We start from the raw sequence: 8,914 nt of genomic DNA, 5'->3' as shown, positions 1-8,914 counted from the left end.
TGTGCCTCTTCTCTGAACTCCCTCCAGCTCTTCAATATCTTTCCAGTGACATGGTGCTCAGAACAGCACAGGAGATGCCAGCTGCATTTGCAGCTGTGTAGAGAAGGCGCTTTGTTCATCTGCTCTGCTGCAGAGCATCTTAAACTAGGTTGGCCCACCTGTCCTACCACCTTTCATTGCAACACTTCCAAGAGCCAAGGGAAAGTAGGTTTCAGTGCTGGAGGACTGTCAAGCTGGTGGAAAGTCCCTCTGGAGATGTTATACCATGATTTCCCCTAATAACTGATACTATACCCTTCAATGAGCACATGCTGCCTATTTCTGGGAGGGTCAAACTTTCTGTGGCCGCACCATCAGAGCCCCAAACAGTCAATGATGCCAAGTCTCTTCACAGAAAACCAAAATTGTTTTGACTTTTTTTAGAGCTCTATGCCACATTATGAAATCCTTTCTGATTTACTTATTTACTGCTTATTCTAATAAGAAATAAGTTTGTGATTCATACTTAAGTCAAAGCATTCAATTGCCAAGCCAAATTGCTGAAAACCCAAGCTCGTGCCCAGTTTAGCTTCAAAATGTGTTTGGTTTTATAGGAAGAGCTATCAAAAAGAACATGCAAAAATGCGTTATTATACTTCTACCACTATTTAGCAAGCAGTTTTTTATTAGGGCTGAGAGAACAACAGATGTCTTTGGCTTCTGCAAGCATTACAATCTATCAAGTAACTAGTCTGTCCAAGAAGTGAAATCTCTGCCACTAATTGCAGATCACATCAGAAAAAGAGAATCACAGCCAGAAGTCATAGGCAAAAAACAAAGAGAAGAGAAAAATGAGAGAAAGAAGAAGGAAAAATATGAAAAGATCCTTCAGGTTTGCTAAGGTTTGAACAAGCAGAAGGGAGGAGATGATAGAAGAAAATGTATGAAACCTGAGATAAAATGGTATTCTGCTGTCTCAGAAGCAGCACAGGCAATGTTTAAAGTTGGGTTCAGAGTCCTCCATCTTCACAGTGCTGAAACCACCAGAAGCAGACAGTTCCCCTAACATGGGTAATATAATACTTTGCCTAATGACTGATTACACAGTGCTATAGTTATAGTCAATAAATCAATTCTGCTGGGTCAATTTGCTTTTTCAGGTTTTCTTGCGAACTGTTAACAAATAGTTAGCATTCACCACCTGAGATCTGTAATTAAGACTGGATGCATTTCCGAGAGAGATGTGCTCACACAACTTAGAATACCTGGCTTCTTGGAGGAATCAATTTTTTTGGCCTGTATTGCGAAGGGAATGAAATTAAATGGACAATATAGCATCTTCTGGCCTTAAGATCCAGAACAGTTATTCTTTCTCAATATTTGTCCCCAAAATATTCCAAGCAAGATCTTGTAGTTGCATTACTACTTTTTTTTTAAAAAGAATAATTCTCTGCCCTTGCACCTCAGTATTCTCTGAATGTTTTTGTTTTTCCTTTTTATTCATCCCTACTAGGATTTGAAACTCCCCCCTGATTCAGCATTGAATGTGAATTTCATTAATGAGCTGTTTATTTTTCTTCCAGACCAATTAATGAGGGTGATAAATGAGATAGGACATAACACCAATCCCTGTGGCACCCCAGTAGCTACCTCCCCCAAATTAAAACACTGCCATTTATCATTACTATTTGCTAATGTTCTTTCCGCCAGTTTGTAGACCCTGTGGCAGTACTCCTACTGAAGCCAATCTGAATTAATTATCCAAGTACATTCATGGGAGATGCAATATCAAATACTTGATGGAAAACCAAAATGCAGTATACCAACTGAATTTCCAGTAGGCACTACTACTTTAATTCTTTTAAAACCTTCTATATCTGTTTGTGAAGATTTATTCTTTTATTATTTGTACTTTAGTGGTGCCTGAAGAATCCAGCTGGGCTGAGGACCCATTGTCATGTTTATTACTAAAATTTTATCTCCAGCTGTTTAGTGATTCTCTTTCCTCCTCCTGTCTCTCATATTTGCTTCATTTTCACCCCAAGGATAGAATTTAAATTAAAGAAGCTGTAATTGCCAGGATCACTGACAATTCCTTTTTTACAAAATCAGGTACATTTTCTGTATTTTGCATATTTGCTGCTTCCACTTTTTCTCTTTCAGAAAATACTTTATTATGAGTCATGTTTGCATGAAAACAGGCTCCTCTCTTTCCTTCTCTAGCAGGCATCTGGTCCTGCTGTGCATTCCCCATTGGAGCCCGTAACACTGATAATCCTGTGCCTGAGAAGTCTCAGTAAGTTTCATGGAGATGACTGATGTCACGCTTGGAGGATTAAGCAGGGAATAAGCAGCAGGAGCACATCATCTCTCAAGAAACTGAGACCCCATCTTCCCTGTGCTGGAAAATGCCGAAGACAGATTTAAAAAAAATGTCATGTTGCTTCTTGGTACAAGAAAGAAAGACTCTATATGCCAAACTGAAAATATACTGATTCAAAAGGAGAGAGAGAGGAATGGTTATTTGAACAAGCCCGGTTACATCCTGAGCCCAAGGACAGATGAGCTGTGTGAACAGACCTCATACACCAGCTTTGGTCTTTGGAAGATTCACAAGGGGGCACTTTGCCTGCAAATTTACAATATTTCCTTACTTTTTGGTTTTTTGCTTTTTCTTTTAAATAAAGGAGATTAGTTTCTTCACAGTCTTCCCTGTGTTCCCTTTCCTGGGACAACCTGGTAGCAGTGTCTGACAGAGACCCCATCTTCCCTCTCACCCAGGAGAGAGTGCACCGCAGGCTGGAGAATATTTCAGGGAAACACTGCAGAATCTTCTCCTTGGTCAAAAAGCAGAGCTGGGAGGAAATATTTTCCCTTACCCCCTAAAGCCACAGGATCAACCTGACTAAACTAATGTTTCCCTCCCACTCTCAACAGCAGTCTTCCCAGCACTACTGAAAGTGTCCCATATCACTGTTACTTTGTAAGGAAGCCATTTCATGGTCTCAAAAAGTCACAAATCAGCTGTGCTCTGAATTTTTGTAAGATCCTTTATCTGTCACAGGACAAGGAACAAAGGTTTCCAGTCCCACTGTGTTCCTACAGATGCTGTGGAGCCACTTCCTTAAACACAGTACTTAGTCCTGAGATGGCATGCTCCTTCATGGTGCTTGAGAAAACTTGGCTACTCAACAGCATCTTCCCTGAGTTAGAGCTCTGGGCTAGTGCTGGGGTGGGAATCAGATCTCAGCCCTAGCCCATCCTGACTCCTGAAATGGCCTGTTACTCCTCTTATTACTCCTCCGATATAAAGGGAAATATTTAGTACCCCTCTTTCAAATAATCTTCATTATAAGCAGCAGCTGCCTTTGTTTTCCCCTCTGCTGACAATTATGTGCAGGCTACTGGCCAAAGGAGGTTAGGCCTTATTTTAAGTTCTATACCCAACAAGCAGACTTGGGCTTCTGCATCTAAAACTGAATTTCATACCACCCCATCTCAGCAAACTTGTGGATGTCCCATCCCTGGAAGTGTTCAAGGTCAGGCTGGATGGGGCTTTGAGCAACCTGATCTAGTGAAAGATGTCCTTGCCCATGGCAGGGGGGTTGGACTAGATGATCTTTTAAGGTCCCTTTCAACCCAAACCAGTCTATGATTCTGTGATTCAGTTCAGGTTTGTTTGCTGTAGAGGGAACCAAAACAGGGACATTTGAGTGTGGGCTACAGTTGAGAAAAGCTCTTAACTTTTTCCACCTAGAGCATGCAGTTAGAATAAACCCATTTCTTTTGATGCTGTAAGCTGGCTGTTTACCCAGTGAGGTTCAAAGCTAGTTTCTGCCTGCTTCTCCCTGACCCTGGTATTATTCAAGAGTCAATAATTCAATTCAAAACAATGCAGTGACAATGAGGTGGAATTGTTTTAATGGTGTTTGCTTGTTCTTAATGATGTGCTGTATCCCTGTCTCCCTGATGCAGATAGAAGCAGATGATAAAAAAGGGAGGAACTACGCTGTAATGCAGACAGTAAAATCAAAGAAGAGACACTCCTTTTGAGATGAAAGAGACACTCCCACTAGTTTCTGAAAACTCACAAATGTAGGATTTTTACTGCCACAGTTGAGGTCTTTCTGCCAACAAGGACCTAACTGTAAAACCAAAGAAAAACTCCCCAATTCAGAGCAGTTCAGAACCCTTTTCAGTACAACCATTCTACCCCCTAAAGAAAGGTTTTGGCCAAAACAGGGTAATTCTATGCTTCCTATATCTTTTTTCTCATTCTTTCCAGATTTTATATTCCCAAATGTGGCATTTTTTTCCCCTCTCAGTCAGAGAAAATAACTGAAAAGGGAATGCACTTATGCTTATTGTCTTGGGAGAGGAGGCAAAGAAGGAAAGGGGTGGAAAATTGGTCTCTACCATGATTTACACAAGTCTTGAAGTTGTGCCAGTTTGAACAGCTCAGCAGGGCACCTGAAGCCAGCTGCAGTGTGAGGGCCCAGGATGTCCTCACAGCCCCACCATACACCTTCCTCCAAGGGTGTGAGGAGAGACATTGTAGTACCAATTTTAAATCGCTGCCTGCCTATTTTGGTCAGCTCTCAAAAGACAACTGGAAAAGGATTTAGTGCAAGCCAGGATGTGCCTCTACCTTTCCATTTCTTTAAACATGCTGCAGTGATATTGTGTCCATATGGTGTAACAACAGCTTCTGTAGTCCACAAGGAAGCCTGCCATCTCACAGACTTGTGGCCAACTGTGAGACCACAATGACTGTCACTGTTGCTTCTCCATTTTCATCCTCTATTAATTATTTGTCTGTGATTGCTACTATGCTCTTTGTGCCTGTTTGTGTCTCAAAACCCTATCCTGAAGGGGAAGCAGGTGTGTTTTTGAGGAGTTTTGTGAGGAGGGTGGGATTACAAGCAACTGCCTGCATATGAGAGACTGGAGTGGGCAGCTGTGTTGTGGTTATTGCTTATGAAACATACAGCTATCTGTGCTTGTGGTTTCAGCGAAGGTTGTTTGCTGGTTTGCCTGCAGGCTGAGAAGCAGCAGGTCTCACAATATTTTTGCTAGGCTTCTGGGAAACACTGGGAAGGAGCTGGTGGCCTCTGCCCCTGTGAGTGCCAGTGATGTAGGGGGAGAGGTTTTGAAGACAAAATAGCAGAATCTCCTTGGCAGCTTTCCCCAAATAGTCCTGGTAATGCATGCTGGGCCAGGCAGATGTGAAGAGGTAATGCTGTTGGGAAAATTATATACATATAAGAGTTCAAAACCGTCAACACTAGAGAGACTCTGGAAGGGAGGGAGCCTGCCCAGGGGAGTTCCAGCTGCCAACACTGCACAGGAGGGTGCTCACGTGAGGGTGCCAAGGAGCACGGGGGTTTGGAGGACACATCCTCACATTACAAGAACTCTTCACCCTCAGAGTGAAGAGTGAAGCACAGGACAAAAACGAGAAATTACCAAGTTACAAATAAATGCACAATGGCACAGATGATAGAAGAAAGCTAAAAGAAATTTAATGCATACATCTACCTTTATACTAGAAGTCTAGGGAGAAAAGAATATTTAGATTTAAATTAATATAAAGACATAAAAGACATATTGGAAATTTGGTGGAAGGAGAAGCAGATGGACAATGTAATACCAATTTGAAAAATTATACTGGAGAGACAAAATGGGCTCTGTAGATGAAGGGATGGTACTATAGCCTAAAAGAAGCTTTGAGTCAAATCAGATTAACAATCAAGCAAACCTTCTGAACAAGTAATAGAAACCCTATGAATCAAACTCCAGTCCCATGTAGGAAAAATACAGCAAAAAGGCTGCATTATGTACTGCCTGATGAAGATAGTGATAGAGATTGACACACTGAAGGAGGTCAAGGAAGGCAGGAATGAACAATAAAAGAAGACTATAATTGCCCTCATATACTGGCTAAACTTTACTGTGGGGTGTGATGTGTGGGCTGAACTTTCAGACACTGCCAATTTCTGTTTTATGGAAGTACTAGACAGGGAAATGAGAAGAGAAGAAGTCCTGACCAATGCGCAGAACTTGGTGACTGTCAGAGAGCTGTTGGGAACAGTGGCAGTGCTGTATTTAAGTCCAACATTCCTGTTCCTCCTGCAAGAGCCAAGAGGCCCACTACTCTAGTGATGAATTTTAAAAAAGCCAAACTACACAAAAATGAAGGGGTCTTGTTAAAAAGAAGCTAAAACGAGTGGTTAAAGTACAAAAATCATTTTTTGGACAGCACTGAGGCTGTTCAAAGGTGTGATGCTGGATGATCAGAGCAAATGCGTACTACCTATCAACAAACGTTTGAGAAAGTCCAAAAGATAAAAGGCCTAGCTTAACCGAAGTGTAAGGGAGCTTTCTTAGAAATAAGAAGGTGTTCTTCAAAAAACACAAAGCTGTGTCCTACTAAAAACAAACAAAAAAAACCAACCCCCAAAAGAACAATAGGCTGCAAATGCTGAAATTCAGTAAGGGAGGCCAAAAAAGTGAATTGTGTTTCAACTTGCAAAAAAGCAGAGACACTAATTATAAATCATGTTGCTACATCTTAGGGGCTAGGAGACCTCTAGAGCATCTGTAAGGCCAAGGAAAGATCAAGGAGCAGGAGGCTTCAAAGACAACAAAATTGTAGCAGAAAAAAATTAAATCTGCCTGACTGCACTAAACATGAAGAACTTGGGGAAGTTTCCAACACAGAACTTTTCTTTTAGGTGTTCATCTTTCCATGTTGATATGTGGAGGTAGTTAATATCTGGTGGCTATAGTCCACGTACACTTCTGAAAGGCATTCTACAAGGTCCTCAGTGACAAAAATCCTAACCTATCATGGGATAAGTGCAAATGTCCTCATGTGGGCATGTAACTAGTCATAAGACCAGAAAGAGAGGGTAAGAGTAATTTTTTGTAGGGAAGGTAGTTGTCAGTGGAGCTTCACACAGATCTGTGTTCAGACTCATGCTGTTCATGAGTGCATAAATGATCTAGAAAAAGAGAATTAACTGTGAGATGTTTGCTAATGCTATATTACTCTAAGTAACAAAAGACATGAGCATGAAACACTGTAAAAGCCTCTCACTACGGCAAGCAACTGGGCGTAAAGTAACAGCATTTGAAGCAATGCATACTGGGAAAAAATCCTAATTTTACACGTATAATGATGGGTTCTGAGCTGTCTATTATCATCAGGAATGAGATCTTCAGGTAATAATAGATAGCACTACAAAAATGTCAGTTCAGGGTACAGCAGTAGCCAAAAGCAATCAAGATGTTAGAAATTTTGAGGATGGGATAGCAATCAACAACAGGAAATATCTTTATGCCACTAGAAAACCCATTGTGCACCTGCAGTTTAGAGACTGAGTGCAGTCTGGTCTCCTGGTCTCAGAAAGAACATAGCAGAATCAGAGAAGGTGCTACAAATTCAGCAAAATAATCAAAGGCATCAAATAGCTTTCCCTATGAGCTATACAAAATATACTAGGACTCTTCAACCTAGAGAAGACACAATGGTGAAAAAGCATAATGTAGATTTGTTAAACACAGGAAGCATGGAGAAGTCCTGGCCATTTACTGACAATGTGATTTTGTACTGTAGGAAGCAAACAAGTACTACACCTTATGATGCAATCTTTATAACCTTGGTGCATATCAGGTGTTCACTGAACTAATGAAAAAGTCCAGTAATACAACCGTTACAACAGAATTAATATTAATTATTGCAGAACTGCTTGAGACAAAAACATTGTATATGCCTAGGTGCCATGATTTTATATCATAAAAGCAGACAACTTAAATGACTTAGTAAGTTCCCAAACATGTCTATATATGCAGCAAATTGGACTGTCTACCTCGGAGTTAGCTTATGAGGAATTACATGGTGAAATAACATTCAAGCAACATTGTAGGAGGAGCTGATATGTTGCAGTGGTTTAGTTCATAGGTTGAATCCCTGAAAGTCCAGCCAAGCTGAGCTGAAAGCATTCCAGGTTGCCAATTAGAGGTTAAGGCCCACATTACACTAGCTAGCTCAATATTACTTTGCATTACAGAGCTCCCATTGCAGCATAAATTGAGGCAAGATAGCAGATGCCTGTATGGTTCATTGCATGGTTTTGCAAGTGCATAGCTTGAAGTGGACTCTTCTAATACTAAATATTCAGTGAAAAAGTCTAGTAAAAAATCCATTGGCTACACTTGTTTATAGGGGACTGAGAGTACAATTAAAGTTTCCACAGAGAAATGTGCCCCTGCACATGCACGCACACACAAGTGCAAACACACACATGCACACAAACAGAGGAAGTCTGGGTGTTTTTCTGATTCCTGGGATGAATTTGCTATATGCCTCTGTGGTGGGTTGACCCTGGCTAGATAGCAGGTACCCACCAAAGCCACTCTATCACTCCCCTCCTCAACTGGACAGGGGAGAGAAAATATAACCAAAGGCTCGTGGGTCGAGATAAGGACAGGGAGATCACTCAGCAATTACCGTCATGGGCAAAAGAGACTCAACTTGGGGAAATTAATTTAATTTATTACCAATCAAATCAGAGTAGGATAATGAGAAATAAAACCTAAATCTTAAAACACCTTCCCCCCACCCCTCCCTTCTTCCTGGGTTTAACTTTACTCCCAAATTCTTTACCTCCTCCCCCCAGCAGCGCAGGGGGACGGGGAATGAGGGTTGCGGTCAGTTCATCACATGTTTTTTCTGCCACTCCTTCCTCCTCAAGGGAAGGACTCCTCACGCTCTTACCCTGCTCCAGCGTGGAGTCCCACCCACAGGAGACAGTCCTCCAGACTTCTCCAACAGAAGTCCTTCCCACTGGCTGCAGTTCTTCATGAACTGCTCCAGCATGGGTCCATTCCAGGGTGTGCAGTCCTTCAGGAACAGACTGCTCCAACGGGGGGC

This window comes from Pygoscelis adeliae, unplaced genomic scaffold, assembly GCF_000699105.1.
Source record: "Pygoscelis adeliae isolate BGI_AS28 unplaced genomic scaffold, ASM69910v1 Scaffold399, whole genome shotgun sequence".
Taxonomy (NCBI): domain Eukaryota; kingdom Metazoa; phylum Chordata; class Aves; order Sphenisciformes; family Spheniscidae; genus Pygoscelis; species Pygoscelis adeliae.
This window is presented reverse-complemented; position numbering follows the sequence as displayed.